The sequence below is a fragment of the Carassius carassius genome, chromosome 44 (genome assembly GCF_963082965.1).
Source record: "Carassius carassius chromosome 44, fCarCar2.1, whole genome shotgun sequence".
NCBI classification, from domain to species: Eukaryota; Metazoa; Chordata; class Actinopteri; order Cypriniformes; family Cyprinidae; genus Carassius; species Carassius carassius.
This window is the reverse complement of record NC_081798.1, coordinates 1,433,152-1,451,170: the sequence shown is the minus strand read 5'-3', so window position 1 is coordinate 1,451,170 and position 18,019 is coordinate 1,433,152. Positions and strand designations below refer to the sequence as shown.

At 36.8% G+C, this 18,019-nt stretch overlaps 1 long non-coding RNA gene across 1 annotated transcript in view; it reads right to left on the bottom strand.

Moving 5' to 3' along the window:
- Positions 1-15,153, bottom strand: part of LOC132126277 (uncharacterized) — a 76,889-nt gene extending 61,736 nt beyond the window's left edge. Inside the window, exon 1 of the long non-coding RNA XR_009427370.1 lies at positions 15,079-15,153. This is a non-coding gene — a long non-coding RNA (uncharacterized LOC132126277). The remainder of the gene's footprint in view (positions 1-15,078) is intronic.
- Between the last annotated feature and the right edge of the window lie 2,866 nt (positions 15,154-18,019).

The following is an 18,019-nucleotide window of genomic DNA, read 5'->3' as shown; positions in this document are numbered from 1 at the left end:
TTAACTAACATAATCGATAAAAATACTCCAAAAGTTCATTTATTAATCTCAGTTTATGTTCATTTCAGCATTTACTAATCCATTATTAAAATCTAAACTTTTATTATTATTTAGTGGACCGAGTCTGCAACAAAAGTAAAATAAAATATAATAAAAGGCATTTATATACATATAAATGAATTCACATAAAAACCGGGTTAGTACGATTGTTTATGTTTTTAAAAGAAGTGTCTTCTGTTCAACAAGACTGCATTTAATTGATCAACAATACAGTTACTATACAAATATACAATACAAATATTACTACAGATTAAAAAAGCTGTTTTTTATGTGAATATCTGTTAAACTGTTATTGATTACTGTGATTTCCAGCATCATTACTCTTCAGTGTCACATGATCTACAGAAATCATTCTAATATGCTGATTTGCTGCTCAAAAACAACAACAAAAAACAAAAATAATTTCTGAGTGTTATCAATGTTGAAAACAGCTGTGCTGTCCAATATTTTTGTGGATACTATTGATACATTTTACAGAAAGTTCAAAAGAACAGCATTTATTTAAAAGAGAAATAGTTGTACACTGAGAAGAAAAAAGATTAATTGAATTTACTAAAAGAATTTAAGGTAAGTGGTTGCAATCAATTTATTTTAGCTATTTTTAAAAAAAATAATGTTGAAAGTTAATTAAATTAATAAATAAAATAAAACTGTTTGCAATCACTTACATTAAATTTTTTTAGTAAATGTATTGAATACTTTTTATTTTTTGGTTGCATTTCAGTTTTGTAACATTATAATTGTAATTGTCTTACAATAATTTTCGAGCCTGATCTGGAATACATCTGATTCGTTCACCTTCTGAACTCACTGTAAGTGGATTCAGTGTTTAAGTCTTGCTATAAGCTCTGTTTTAGTCATGTTGAACAGAACTCATGTGTATTCACAGTTGACTGGGTGTAGATTACACAGACAGATGACCAGAGATAGCACACATTTTCCACCTGTCCTAGTCGACATGTTAAAGCATCATCAGTCTGCTCAACAAAATAAAATGCATGCATACTATGACATTTCAGCAAAAGGACACAGGCTCCCCGTCTACTTAGTGCTGCTGCTGTGTGTTTGTGTGTGTGTGTGTTTATGTGCCCTCGTTTGACCAGCATGTGTGATACCCTTCAGACAGTAGCAGCACCAGACAGCCTTCGCTTCTCACGACCGCCTTCCCACAACCATGTTTGACAGCTCGTCCTCTGATGGAGCCAAGAGGGAATCTCGAGCTTTAACAATTTATCATGCCTGAGCTTTGTTGGCAATACAATGCCAACACAAGGGTGTCTGCATACTGAGGGGGCAATGATGAAGCAGGCATGTCGCAAAAGTGTGTTGAGGAAACAAAGACCAGCTCATGACAACACCGGAAGCACAGGAGTCCCAGTGTACATCGCTTACAACATTAAAGAGATATTTAGAGTTACCTATCAATAGAATGTCTATGTTGTACCCAAATATAAAGCGAATTATAACTTTAGAGCTGAAGGACAAATTACAACATATCATAAAAACAAAACACAGTCCTGGGCTGGAAGAGAGAAACAGAAATCAAAAGAGATAGGAAAGGCATTCCTAATGCTCTAAAAAGATTGAAATGTAAACAAAAATGCTAGTTTGGGAAGGATACGTTTTTTTATTTTTATGTTTTTAAGAAATTAATGAAGTTCCAAATGTAGGTTTGGGAAGAGACAATCATTCGGTCCTGTCAATCATCATTAACGAGCCTATATAAGCAGCTCTCATTGCATCTAACCAGCATCAGTTCTTCTGTCTTTCCTCCACCTCCCCATCTCCACCTCTTTTTCAGTTTTTCTCTCTCTTGATATCACAGCGTGGGGTTGAACTCGGAGCTCAAGCCAAGCCTCGGGAAAAAAAATGTATTTAGGATTCCAGAAAAACATGAAGCGGTTTTCACCATATAATAACAATCAGAAATGTTTCTTGAGCAGCAAATTAGCATATAACAATGATCTCTGAAGAATCATGTGAAACTAAAGAAGGTGGCTGAAAATTCAGCTTTGGTCACAGAAATAATTTAGATTTGAAAATATATTTATATACAAAACAGTTATTCTAAATTGTAATAATATTTCACAATATTACTGATTTTGCTGTATTTTTATCAGCTGATAGGTTTTTGCTGTACCACTGCATAGCAACATGTAAAAAAAACCCAACGTTTAAAACATCTGAGGTTTTGTTAGAAACAAACAAAACAACTAACATTCAAAACAGGTTTTTAATGTGTTCTTACATGGCTATGTGGTTGGTGTGTTTGCTAGGGTTTTGTTGTTCAACTATTAAGCAACATGTAAAAAAAAAACATTGAAAACAACTTACATTTTAAATGTGTTCTAACATGTTGCTATGTGTGTTTCAGGTCATAGCTATTTGTTTTGTTGTGCAACTGCTTAGCAACATGTAAACAAACAAACAAACATTCAACATTCAAACACTTTACATTTTTAACATGTCCAAACATGTTGCATATGATGTTTCAGGTGGTTGCTAGGGTGTTTCTGTACTAGTGCTTAGCAACATGTTAAAAAACATTCAAGTTTTAAACATTATGTTGTTATTATCATACAGTATTTTGAGAGCAAAGAAGCCAATGACTATTTATTCAGATGTGTTTTGGCTACATAGCTGAAGGCGCTTATTAGCAGTATGGGACTATGCATAAATATGAAGGTAATAATAGCTGCGCGACTGCAGTTTTGTTCATTGTTCACTCAGAGAAGACATATTTTAACCCTGCTGACATATGACAATCATTCCTCAGATAATCCTGCTATTCCAGAGTGCTAAACTGCCTATAGGTCCAAAGTTAATTAAGCAATGTGCCAACATCCAAATGCTTGTCTGTATGTTAATGCACACACTCACAGAGCAGGAAGTCATGCCACAAACTGGAACACAAATGTTCCTGTGCAGTTGCTATGGTGTTTTGGGGATTTACTGTACAAATACACATTAATATATTTAGAACTAAACAGACATTTCGATTGTATTATAACTTGTTGCTATGGTGTTTTAAGTCATTGCTAAGTGTGTTGAAGCCATTGCTAATTGTGTTGCCAAAAAGTGTTTGCTAAAGCAGCAATGTTCTATGTTAATGCATATTTAAAGCAATTGCAAAATAAAGGAGAACATTAAATATTTTAAGTGTTTCTGGCCAGTGTGTGTGTCTGTGTGTGTGTGTTGGTGCATTGGTGCACGTATTAATCTGAGCATGTTACTCCCTGTTTGTGTGCACTTGACCTGAGCAGCTGATGACAAATATTTAATCAGCAACACAACACCATTTGTGGCAACAACAGCTTTAGCCCTACAGCAAGAAACTGGGGGTTAAACGCACACACACACGCAGAGGAACGGATAGAGTGGAAGTGATTTATCAAAGATAAATTCAGATTAAGTGGAATTAATTTAGTGACAGTAACTGAAATAATGTGACTATACAAATTGTGTGTATGTGAGAGCATGTGTTTGTGTGTGTGTGTGTGTGTGTGTGTGTGTACATAGACTCCTGCCAGCAGCTGCTAATCTAGAACATAATCAACATCCTGTCTGCCAGGACCTTGCATCACTGATGCATTTTACTCTGTGTGTGTGAATGCTGTTGCTAACCCAGGCTGCCCTTTTTATTTCGAGTGTAAACAAACAAGTCTTTTAAATTTGCATCACAGTGAAAACAAACAATTAAATCCCCCAAACATTCTTGAATAACTGATTGATTGTATAAAATGCATGTCCTTATCACACATGAGTGCCTTTAATGCAGTCTCTAATGAAGAATAAACTGTAGCTGTCGCCAGTGGCACTGCAACTAAAATTTTATTTATTTATTTATTATAATTTTTCTAATAGAATCACCATCCAGGGCTCAGACTGAGCTAGTTATAGCATTACAATTTATTTAATTCTACTTCCTACATATAAATTTGAATTTGTTGCTACCTCAATTAAAATTAAGGAAATTAAAAAGCATTACTTTAATTTTATTGCCACGGTGTTGCACATTTGTCAGCCATTATGGGTGGTTGCCATGGTGTTTTTGGTGGTTTCTAGGGTTTTGCTGTGCAACTGCATAGCAACATGTTTTAAAAAGACATTTAAATATTCTAGGTTTTGAAAGATAAAAGAACCTTGTTGGGTAGTTGCTAAACAAAATTTTGGGTTATTTTTTCATTTATCACCTCAGCTTGTTTAGTCATTTTATTGGGGATTTACCTCTAATCACAGAACTGGCTTTACTGATGAGATGCACATGATCATATCATTCGAATTATTGCTCAGCCCTAATGCCAGAGGTGGGTAGAGTACCCAAACACTGTACTCAAGTAAAAGTAAAAGTACTTCTAGAAATATTTACTCAAGTAAAAGTAAAAGTACTAGTCTTGAATAGTTACTTGAGTAAGAGTAAAAGAGTATCGGATAAAAAATCTACTCAAGTAGTTAGTTACTAGTTACTTTGGGTCATATATACTGAGCCTATTTTTATTTAGATATATAGATAAAATGTATGTAATATATGTGTGTGTGTATAAATGTATATATTTCATCAGCCTTTACTCCAATTTATGTAATTTATTATAAAACCCTGTCTGTTTACTTAAGTAACAGATATAGGTGTCATGCCATAACATATTTTTAATACGACTGACTTTATATTAAATGTGAATTTAACATTGAAAGTTAATGTGATATAAATATTGCTACTAATCTTTCATTGAAAGAGAGCAATTAACATTTACATTATTAAAGATCATTTTCACTGACAGTCTAGATTTCAATCACTCTCAGAAACTCCCATTAAAATCACTGAAACTGTTAACACTGTGAAATCAATATCTTAATTAAAGATTCGTACGCACATCTGCACTTTGTTGTTTCTGACGAGAGAATTCGCCAGAAAGAGGTATTCAGTCAGTGAGCGAGTGAAGGAAGCACCGGCATTTTAGCGATGACTCATCTGAACGCCTCTGATTGGCCAATGCTTTAATAAGCTCAAAAGAATCATGTGTGATTGGTTATAATGCGCAGTGCTGTAAAAACGCGTCTATCTCTGACTCAGCGCCAGCAAGCGATCACAGATCTGAATTTAGCAGCTGATTATATGACTTGCTGAACGTACTCACACCGGTGTGATTGTATTAAAATTAATAAAATTTTAATTGGCTATTTTTTGTCTTTTGGAAGCTGCATTCAACTTGACTCGCCTCTGTTATAAGCCACACACGTACAACAAACTAATGTCACAGTGCTATCGTGTACTGTAATGTAGCCAGGGTTCTAAATTAACACCCGCCAACCCGCCAAATGCGGGTTAAAATTAATTTTGGCGGGTGTTGATAAAAACTTACTAGCCAGTTTGGCCGGTGATGCATGAGGAATTACATGCACGATACATGATCTCGGTCATTTATTTCCCTGGCACTACTTCCTACATTTCCCATGAACACTGTACCGTAATGCTACTTGATGACGTTTCATACGCCCATTGGCTGCAGTGAAACCAGCGTGAGAAACCATGGAAACGAACGGACACAGAAAACACAAGATATAATACGAACGAAGTTGGCTAGTAAAGTGATTAATATCAAAAGAAATGCGGCGGTGGTTAGGACAGACTTCTGGTGGCGAGAAGAGGAACGAGGCAGGGGATGAGGAGGGTATCGACAGAGAAACGAAGAAAAGAAAATTTAATGCCAAATGGCTGACGGGTCGTGAATGGCTAGTGTTTGACCACAATAATGTCGTCATGTATTGTCAGGATTGCCGCATGTACGCAAAAGAAAAAAACAAAACAAACAATTTCGTAGTAGGATCTAAAAATTTTAAAGTAGAGGCAGTAAAGGACCATGAGAGTTCCCGAAGTCATCAGGAGAGCCTAAGGATTAAAACTGCCAAGACAGGTCGTATTGAAGAGAGCCTTGCTGGAAGAAGCCTCGCTTTATTTAAGACGTCTGAGTTGGAGAAGATGCAGCTACTTTTTCGAAATGCTCACGCCATCGGTAAGAAGGGCAGACCTTCCACCGACTTCGCATGGATGTGCGAGTAAGTGAATTAACATTACTATTTAACGTTACATGTTTCAGAAACAGTGCATTCTATACGATTCAAAGTGCTTACATAGACACAGATGAAACTTTACGTTTGGGGGTTTCAAAAAGAAAAAATCAATCTCACTGAAATGTATTTTATTGTAGGCGCTAACAGTGGTTTTACACGAAAATTAATTTCAGGGTGGACAGGAAGAAAGGCTTGAAGATAGGAGAGACATACACAAATGACTACCAGGCAAAAGAGTTCATACACTACATAGCAGAGGATGAGAGAAGAAAGATGAGGGAAAGATTATCAGATGGCAAGTTCATCTCGGTCATGTCAGATGGATCCCTGGACAGTGCAATGATGGAAGAAGAAATGGTCTACGTTAGGAGTGCTAGTGAGGGGAAGGTCAAAGTTGATTTTGTCGGGGTAAAAGCTGTCTCAAAGCCAGATGCTACAAAAGCTGAAGCAGTGTGCAGTATAATGGAAAATGGAGTCAGCACTGTTTGGAAGAACAAGCTAGTTGCAATCACCACAGATGGAGCATCTGTAATGACAGGGATAAAAAATGGTGTAGTTACAAAACTGCGTGCAGACAGACCAAATGTGCTGGGGATCCACTGCATGGCCCATAAGCTAGAGCTTGCCTTTTCAGACGGAATAAGGAAAAATGTGATGGCCAGGAAAGTTGAGGACCTGTTAAGTGGACTCTACACCTTATATCATAAGAGTGGAGTGAACAGGGCCAGCCTAAAGAAACACTTTAGGGAGCTCGACATGAAGGCTTTGATGCCAACCAGAGTAGGTGGAACCCGGTGGCTACCACATCTCTTTAAAGCACTTGACCATTTTCTCAGGGGATATGCTGGCGTTGTACACCACTTAGAGGAGAAGGTATGTTAATGTATAGCCTACTAAAACCAGCAGTGTAGATGGATTATTTAATGTTTGTTTTAAATGCTGTCTGATATAATGCAGTTGTTTTGTTTGTAGTCCCAGGAGGCCACGAACATTAACGCTGTTCTGAGGGCCACAGCAAAGGGGTTCCTCAACTTAGGCAAGGACAGTGGAGTGCTCAGGTTTTGCTGCCTTCTCCATGACACCATCTATCAACTGAGCAACCTCTCCAAGTCACTGCGGAGGTCAGTGTCAACCCTGGCTGAAGCTCAGAGCTGCCTTTCCTCCACTCAGGCTGTCATAGAAAAGTACAAGTCAAGGTATGTATTATATATCCTACAATTTATGATTTGATTTTAGGTTGTGTTGGTGTGTTTTCATCTCAGTATAAATAAAAAATAATTAAAAAGATACTCATCCCTCCATCTCTGCACAACTGTAGACCTGGGCCTAAGCTGAGAGCAGTGCTGGACACAGACACCTATGAGGGAGTTCTCCTGAAGCCTACTGATGCCGACCAGCATGACAAGGCAAAGAATGAACTCATTGATTCTCTGTCCTAGTGCATAACTGCTAGATTTAGTGATGTGAACAGTGGTGTCCTGCATGCTATGCGGTTGACCAGTTAAAGTGAAGTGACATTCAGCCAAGTATGGTTACCCATACTCAGAATTTGTGCTCTGCATTTAACCCATCCGAAATGCACACACACAGAGCAGTGAACACACACACACACTGTGAGCACACACCCAGAGCAGTGGGCAGCCATTTATGCTGCTGCGCCCGGGGAGCAGTTGGGGGTTCGATGCCTTGCTCAAGGGCACCTAAGTCGTGGTATTGAAGGTGGAGAGAGAACTGTACATGCACTCCCCCCACCCACAATTCCTGCCGGCCCAGGACTCGAACTCACAACCTTTCGATTGGGAGTCCGACTCTCTAACCATTAGGCCACGTTTCCAGTGCTGGCCAGAGGCAGACACAAGTTCAGGTTAGCAATTCAAATGTAATGAACAAATCTTTACACATTTTATGTTTTAAGACAACTGCTTAACTTTATATTAATGTTTTCCCTTTTGTTCTCAGATTTTGGTGATGAAGAGGTAAACAAACTCATCAGTCACTTCCGACCTCTTTTACTGTCTGCTGGAGTTGATGTGGAGTTGATCCCTGATCAATGGACAGTTCTTAAGACTGAACTGTACACAGCAGGATTCAGCCAAGGTACTTGGAGAATGATGTTTGAGGAAAAAAAAAATCATACTAATGTACCTTATCAGTAGCATTTTTAAACAAGTGCTTAAAGTTCCCAAGCTCTATAGAAATGTCTAATATTGTAAGAAAGTTTTATTTTGTTTATCAGGAATCAGAGTAAATATCATTTGTTAAAGGCAGAATCCAAATTTGAATGCCATCTTTTAATAACTAAAGTTGCATTTGAAAATGTATAATAGTTGGCAAATGCATAATGCATATTTTCTGTCTCACCCTGCTACAGGAACCTTTGAGAAGACCTGGCCTACTGTGAACAGAATGCTGCGCCATCGGTGTCCTGATGTTCTTGATCTTTTTGATGCTCTCCTCACCATCCCTGCAACTACAGCTGACTGTGAAAGAGGTTTCAGTGCTATGAAGCAGGTAAAGAGTGACTGGCGCTCACGCCTAAAAGGTGAGACCCTCTCTGACCTCCTTAAAACCCAGTTGTGCTCTCCTGACATCAAAGACTTTGATCCAACAGAAGAGGAGTTCTGAAGACATGCGATTCAAATGATAGATAGAGATCCCAATCTTAAAAATAAATGTTTGCACTTTCTATGTATATTTTGTTGTATGTATTGTACTTTCTGTTTTTCATGCCAACAATGCTAATAAAATAATCAAATGCATTCAGTGGCACTCATAATTTCACCGGAAAAAATTTGGCTAGTGGATATTCTGATTGGCTGGTAACTTTAGAAAGTTACCAGCCACATTGGCTGGTGATCAAAAAAAGTTAATTTAGAACCCTGAATGTAGCCCAAGTTATTACCTGTTAAACAGTAGACAGCACAAGCGGTGTTCATCTAATAAGGATCTCCATCGCAAGCAAATAATAGCCTTTGAAGATTTGCTTTCAATTCAGTGCAGTTCCATAGCCACGTTTTCAACGCTGCTGATGTTAAACGTTACAACTCTGAGTGAACCACTTCAGACGCTCAGTGCGTGCGGCAGGGAACTGAACGACTCATTCAAACTGATTCATGAACCAATTCACTCGTTTGCCAATTGGTTTGATCAAGCCTTTGAACAGAATTGACTCAAAAGAATGAATCATTCGCGAATGGGCATCGCTCATTGTCCAGAGAAAAGTAGACGGCGCGTTTGGAACAAACTGAAGCATTTATAACATTTATTGCATTAAGATAAAGTAACCAGAGGAGCGTCGCCCACAGTAACGAAGTAAAAGTACAGATTTTTCCCCAAAAATTTACTCAAGTAAGAGTATAAAGTACCCATCTTTAAATATACTCCGAAAAGTATTAGTTACCCCAAAAAATTACTCAAGTAAATGTAACGAAGTAAATGTAACTCGTTACTACCCTCCTCTGCCTAATGCTAGGCTATTGTTTTTTACCCAACCGCTGGGTTGAGCCTGTCTCTGATGAAATAATCCAGCTGCTGAATCAGAACTCAGAATATTTGTGTTTCCTAGCGCTGCTGATTTGGTGCACTTCTTCAGCGAAATAAACATTTGTATACAACCCGAATTCCGGAAAAGTTGGGACGTTTTTTAAATTTTAATAAAATGAAAACTAAAAGACTTTCAAATCACATGAGCCAATATTTTATTCACAATAGAACATAGATAACATAGCAAATGTTTATACTGAGAAAGTTTACAATTTTATGCACAAAATGAGCTCATTTCAATTTTGATTTCTGCTACAGGTCTCAAAATAGTTGGGACGGGGCATGTTTACCATGGTGTAGCATCTTTTTTTCTTTTCAAAACAGTTTGAAGACGTCTGGGCATTGAGGCTATGAGTTGCTGGAGTTTTGCTGTTGGAATTTGGTCCCATTCTTGCCTTATATAGATTTCCAGCTGCTGAAGAGTTCGTGGTCGTCTTTGACGTATTTTTCGTTTAATGATGCGCCAAATGTTCTCTATAGGTGAAAGATCTGGACTGCAGGCAGGCCAGGTTAGCACCCGGACTCTTCTACGACGAAGCCATGCTGTTGTTATAGCTGCAGTATGTGGTTTTGCATTGTCCTGCTGAAATAAACAAGGCCTTCCCTGAAATAGACGTTGTTTGGAGGGAAGCATATGTTGCTCTAAAACCTTTATATACCTTTCAGCATTCACAGAGCCTTCCAAAACATGCAAGCTGCCCATACCGTATGCACTTATGCACCCCCATACCATCAGAGATGCTGGCTTTTGAACTGAACGCTGATAACATGCTGGAAGGTCTCCCTCCTCTTTAGCCCGGAGGACACGGCGTCCGTGATTTCCAACAAGAATGTCAAATTTGGACTCGTCTGACCATAAAACACTATTCCACTTTGAAATAGTCCATTTTAAATGAGCCTTGGCCCACAGGACACGACGGCGCTTCTGGAACATGTTCACATATGGCTTCCTTTTTGCATGATAGAGCTTTAGTTGGCATCTGCTGATGGCACGGCGGATTGTGTTTACCGACAGTGGTTTCTGAAAGTATTCCTGGGCCCATTTAGTAATGTCATTGACACAATCATGCCGATGAGTGATGCAGTGTCGTCTGAGAGCCCGAAGACCACGGGCATCCAATAAAGGTCTCCGGCCTTGTTCCTTACGCACAGAGATTTCTCCAAGTTCTCTGAATCTTTTGATGATGTTATGCACTGTAGATGATGAGATTTGCAAAGCCTTTGCAATTTGACGTTGAGGAACATTGTTTTTAAAGTTTTCCACAATTTTTTTACGCAGTCTTTCACAGATTGGAGAGCCTCTGCCCATCTTTACTTCTGAGAGACTCTGCTTCTCTAAGACAAAGCTTTTATAGCTAATCATGTTACAGACCTGATATCAATTAACTTAATTAATCACTAGATGTTCTCCCAGCTGAATCTTTTCAAAACTGCTTGCTTTTTTAGCCATTTGTTGCCCCCGTGCCAACTTTTTTGAGACCTGTAGCAGGCATTAAATTTTAAATGAGCTAATTAAGTGGATAAAAGTGTAAAATTTCTCAGTTTAAACATTTGCTACGTTATCTATGTTCTATTGTGAATAAAATATTGGCTCATGTGATTTGAAATTCCTTTAGTTTTCATTTTATCAAAATTTAAAAAACGTCCCAACTTTTCCGGAATTCGGGTTGTAAATTTTGTGAAATTTATAAAGTCTTTACTGTGCTGTAAATTATATTTTTTATAATTATACTATATATTATACTTTTATAATAGTACACAACATAAGGACAAGATGTCAATTAGCTGCATCAGCAGAGGTAGTTTTGCATGATGGATTGCCTTGCATAACATAAATGGATGTTTTTCATTATAATACTAAGTTTAATTTAATTTGATATTAAAAGGAATACTTTTCGCCCTTAAATGAAAGTTTTGTCATTAATCGATTACCCCCATGTTGTTCCAAACCCGTAAAAGCTTTGTTGTCGTCGGAATACAATTTAAGATATTTTGGATGAAAACTGGGAGGCTTGAGACTGTCCCATAGACTGCCAAGTAAATATCACTGTCAAGGTCCAGAAAAACATCTACCATCAGCGGTTCAACCGTAATGTGATGATGCCACGAGAATACTTTTTGTATGCAAACAAAACAAAAATAAAGCCTTTATCAAAAACAACTGTGTATGCTCTTCCGTGTCCTCCACGCCACAAGGGTGCGCTGTTTCTATGTGTATTTATGCTTTGATTTGAAAGAAAACAGCACATCCTTGTGGCATGGCAGATACAGATACGGTGATATCCAAAATATCTTAAATTCTGTTCCGAAGATGATCAAAGCTTTTAGGGGTTTGGAACAGCATTGGGGGTTTTCATTTTGGGGTGGAGTATCCCTTTAAAATATGTTCTCTAATCTCAGTACTGTTTGTTTATGGGCAAGGTATGAAGTCAGTCCCAGCATTTTTCATTTAATGGTAGAATGAAAGTTTTAAGTGTTTTCTAAAATGTTGCGATGGTATTTGAGTGGTTGCTATGGAATTGCTATGGCGTTTTGATGCTCTGGTCCCTTCATCAGTTCAAATCAGTGGTAATTTCCTGCCATTTTTATGATCCAGCAATTGAGAATTGTACATTTGATCACTTCCTCAAGAAGACACATTGTTGAAGGAATCATTCATGTTTGGAGCAGAATACGCTTCAGGGGAAATTAACCATTAATTACAAGTATGAGCAATATTAATAATGATGTGTGAATTAGTAAACACCACTAATTATCAATTATGAATGTAATCCCATTACCGTTTGTAGCTCTTGTTTTATTTATAAGCTCATCTGAGTGAGTAAAATCAGCCTCTGCAGGCATGTAAACACTGATATACTCACACAAGCCTCCATTAGCACCCTACAAGACCTGTCAGCCATTATTCATGTCTATCATGTTGTGACAAGATTCATTTGTGTTTCTTTGCCTTGCTACTTCTGTGAAACGAACTGAGACAAGAAAAGAATGGAAATGCAGTATGTGTGTCGTCCTTCAGAGTTTGTGATCCACACATACCAACTGTACTCTCGGCCAGGGTTTTAATTCAAATTCACTTTCATATTTTCCTTTGTATTATACTGTAAAAAGAATGAAAATGTAAATGAAAAAAGACCAGATTAAATTTACGATATAAACCATGAATAATTCCCTGGAAACTTTCATTTTTCTCCCCAAATCCTTACGTCTCTTTCCAAGTTTTTTTAAACACAGAATCTATAAAATGTACTCGTTACAAAATATAGACATATATTGCTATAATGATATTTAACACATCCGTAATATTGCTGTTTATAGAAGGAGGATCTTTAGGAGTTATTCATGGTACTGTTTGTTGAAAGTAATTTGTCAATGCTTTTACATTTCACAATTTCCTTTTAATCATCAATGGATGAAGGGTGAGTAAAAAATTGTCACCTCATTGTACCCAGTTTTTAAGTTAAGTTATTCCCATAATTTGTGCAAAGCATCATCATGGCACATAGGAAAAAGATTTATAGACAAGACTAAATGAATACCTGTGGCTCCTGATGATATATTTATGTCTTAAAGAGAAATTAATATTGTTCACAACATTATTACTCATAATTCAGAGCCTCATACAAATGGTCTAGGGTGATGTCCCGTTCACAAACAAATCATTTTTTGGAACTGGTTCTTTTTAGTCGAGTTTAGTTTTTGATTTATCATTGTTTATGTAAAAAGGTGAGCGGATCAAGATGAGGTCATCCACTTTATATGCTCTAGACATGTAAAACATCCATGTTTCACATCATTATTGGGTACTTTAATAATATAATTGCATATACTTGATGTCATTGCAAACTGGATTTCCCTGAGGCTCTGGATTACAGGTAATAATGTTGTGAAAAATGTTTAGTTTCTTGCACAGACTGATCATTTCGCTTCATAAGAACTCAATATATCACTGAGACACAGGTATTATATATTTTTTTTAAAATAAAAACTTGCATTTTATTATTTAACACCAAGGACCTCGGTTTCAGCTAAAAATATTCTTTACTGTTCTACTGAAGAAAAACGTAATTTGCATCTGGGATGGTCTGAGGGTGAATGAATTAACATCATGTACTTTAAAGTGGCCACTATAATGAATGCCCATTTAATATTTTTTCAATCCAAGGTCTTCTGGTTCAAAACCACAGATGCAGAAATCCCTAAACGACTGTCTGTCAATCCCAGAATCCCCCGGGGTGACACAGCACTCCACACGCTCGTTGTTCCCAACACCTAAAGGTTGAAGGGTCCTTTATTGTTTACTCCACACACAAAAGACCTCTCAACTTGTTCCCAAACAAGTAACCAAATCTTAGAAGAGCTTAAACAAGACAATCTGTCACGAGTCCAAGCACCCTCCCTTCCCACCCAACACAAGTTCACCCAGCGTTCACACAGGACAGGATACATCTCTTGAGCAAATATTCATTTATGAAACCACTTTGACTTCGTCAGGATTTATGTTTTTAGGAGTACAGCGTATTAATATTACACAAGATGTCTTGAGAGGACAACACTCGGTCAAACGCATATCAAAACCTTCATTAATAAAAATAAAGCATCTGTGGTGTTTCTGTGATGATGATTTATGGTTGATTATAAACTAAAATGTACCTTTATTCAACAAGGATGCATTCAATTGTTAAATCGTAAAAGCAAAGACATTTATAATGTGTTACAAAAGATTTCTATTTGAAATAAATGCTGTTCTTTTGAAAGTATTATTAAAAAGAATCCTGAAAAATATACATAATACACACAAAATGTATAAGCCTACATTTAATTATTTAAAATACAGTAAAAATTTGTGAAATATTATTACAATTTAAAATAACACATTTTTAACGTGAAAATATTGTAAAATGTTAATTTATTCATGTGATGAAAGTTGAATTTTCAGCATCATTACTCCAGCCTTCTGTAGTGGTCGACCAATATTGTTTTAAATGCACACTTTCACTGCTGGAATCGACAAAGTTTGCAAGGTTTGTTAAATTAAAAATCTTTGTCATTCAAAGATTTATATAGATGCTTATTTTCTTAATGCTGATGGCAAATGAGAAAGTATTATAATATTAGCCTTTCTATTAATAATATAAAAGCAATCATTATAATACTTTTTGTATACATTAATTCCTTTTTTTAACCATTCTATCAGATTATTAGACAGACTTCTATCCGTATTAGACAGAACTGTTAGCGATGACAGTAAACGAGAAGGAGAGTATGAGCACTGTGTGTTAAGGTGGTGACACTCTCAACGCCGTCAAAATAAAAGTCCCACCTCGAACATATCGGCCAAGCAGAAAACTTTGAAAAATGCCAAATATCAGCCGATATATCGGCTATGGCGATATATCGGTTGACCACTAGTCTTCAGTGTCACATGATCCTTTAGAAATCATTCTAAAATGCTGATTTGCTGCTCAAGAAACAATTGTGATTATTATCAATGTTGAAAACAGTTGTGCTGCTGAATATTTTTGTGGAGACTGAGATATATTTTATTTTTCGGGATTCTTTGATGAACAGAAAGTTCAAAAGAACAGAATTCTTTAGAAATACTGTGTTTTCACTGTCAATTTTGATCAGTTTAACATGTTCTTAATGAATAAACTCTCAATTTCTTTAAAAACCTTACTGACCCCAAACTTTTGAGCGATACTGTGTACGTGTGATTGGTATTGTGTGTATCCTCATAGATGCATTCATGCATACATTAAAACAGCTATGAAGCATCTATTATGCCTCAGCACCTTGGGGTCAAAATGTCACATGACAGTTAGTCTCGCCTAGCCAGAGCTTCAGATTGACGGTTCAGCCAGAGGTATGTGGGCATAACATCTGAGGTTGAGACATGACAGTCATCCTGTCACATGACAGGACACCTATGCAATCAAATTATACACAGCCAATCCGCCACCCATATACATGCAACTACTGTACAGCGCAAACATAAACACTGAAATCAGATATTAACATTGAATCCAATGCACCAAACACACAAGCATGTTTGCTAGTAACACAAACTTGGCATACACCAAAGTGTGTGTGTGTGTGTGTTTGTCATGTTAACCACCCGCTGTTTGAGCACTTACACACACACAAACATGTACACATCCAGGTCAGTCTGAGCGGGGTCAACCAGAGTTCAGTGAGAGTTTAGCACATGCAACTCTAAACTCTGCATCACCTTCATTCACAGCGTGAGAGAGAAAGAGGTACTACAAAGTTTAAATTAGACACGCTTCAGGACATGAGGCATCTACAGGGACAGATCATCGTGGAATTTGATGGAATTATGGATATTTGGAATGGAAGATCACAGTGTTAAATTCTTGCATGACTGAATGATTTCAGCATGAGGAGACGGATGTGTGTTAAAATAGACATCACACTTTAGGCAGAGTTTTTGGTGGTTTTCTGTGTTTTTATGCACTTTCAATGAAACAGAGGTGAATTAAATGCAGTATGTTAAAGTGCATTAGCTTAAATGAATATTCTGGGCTAAAATTTATGGCAGTAGCTACAGTATTATCGCAATAAATGTGTCTGTGGTGAGATTTATGCAAAATTATATTACATTGCTTCTTGCTTAAATCGTGACACTATCAAAGTGAAATATTCATTGAGTGGTGCTTAAAGCATCTTTATTTTAAAAAAGAAACCATTGTTTGGTTAATAGTTCGGAAATAAAATGTCTGGTGAATGGATTTGAAAATGCAGTTGAAAATATACTACTTATACTTTGAAATAAACTTATACTGTTTACTAAAATTAGAGCTATAAAAAAAAATCTACCATAATTTTTTTTTTAAACTTTTTTTCAGTTTACCTTTAAGTTCTAAAACTTAATAAATACATAAATTATATATATATATATATATATATTAAAAAATAACAACAATAAATGACAAAAACATACATCAAAAATACAAAAATTTTAACTAAAATAAATACTGAAAATATAAAATTAAATAGAATTCAAAATAACATCAAAACCTATTACAATATATCAATGTGCAGCGCCGTACCAGGTGTGCTACCGAGCAAGTTTACTATTACCAAAAAACATACATTTGGAACTAGTTATGTGATGCATATCAAAAATATTTTTTTGTATACCTGTAAAGTTCATGCACTATAGTAAAAGTGTTGTATGGTAATAAAACATAACTGTGTATGGAAATCCTGTAATCATAATTTGTGTGAAAAGGAATAAATGTTATTTGTGTTTGACTGATTCAGGAGAAAACCACATTGAAATGTATGTATAGGTGCATTATTTACTAGAATTCTATTATTTTGTGCCTTTTATTTCACTATATTGACAAAAGCAGTGTGCACATGCTGCTAAACATCTCCCTCTGTGTTTCACGGAAGATTGAAGGTCATACAGGTTTAGAACGACATTAAGGATGAACATCAAATGCACTGATAATTCTCATCCAATAGGAGGATTCCTGATTATACACAATCACAATTTAACATCTATACATACAACCAGTTACATGAAACATTCATAAACTCCATCCATCAGTAAATGCTGAGGGCATTTCTCCATGTAAACTTCGCTTTACGGACAGTTACCTTGAATATGCTTTGATGACACGAGTTGAGATGTTAACAAATACAGCTTCCGTTCTTAACACAGAACATTTCTTGAAGTTAAATGTCTCATCGGGTGAATGCCATCTGTTCACAGTCGAGCAGAAAGGGAAAGTGAGGTGAGTGTGCTCAGAACATTGTGTTCTGCTCCAGCTAAATGTGAGTAGCCACTGATCTGCTTTGGTCAGGACACAATCAGCAGAGAATCCCAGAATCCCTCCTGACGGACTAATCCAACCATGAGAGAGACATTTAGAGAGAGAGAGGAAGAGACACAGGGCAGGTGAGAACATCACACACTGCAGATGAATATTTGACTGAGTTTCCCAACAAATTGGACTGAAAATATTGTGGTGGTGTTTTTCGCACAGGAATCTTCAATAATTTTTTTTCAGTGAGTTAAGTAAGTATTTTCAACTATTTAATGCACATATTTGGTGCAATCAGATCCCCCGCTGTTGCTGGAAAACTGGATCCTAAATAAAGTAGTGATCTGAAGAGGCCCAGAGGAGAGATCAGTTCCTGGCAGGGCAGCTTTCTGTAATCTGTCTGCACTGCAGGGCCGATAAGACTAGATTTGCACGGCGAGAGGACATCACTGTTTTCAAACGTGACACTGACATGTTTAACCAACTCTAGCCGTAATCCATATTCACAAACACAAAGGTGCTACCTCCTCAGGATATCGGATTGATGGCTT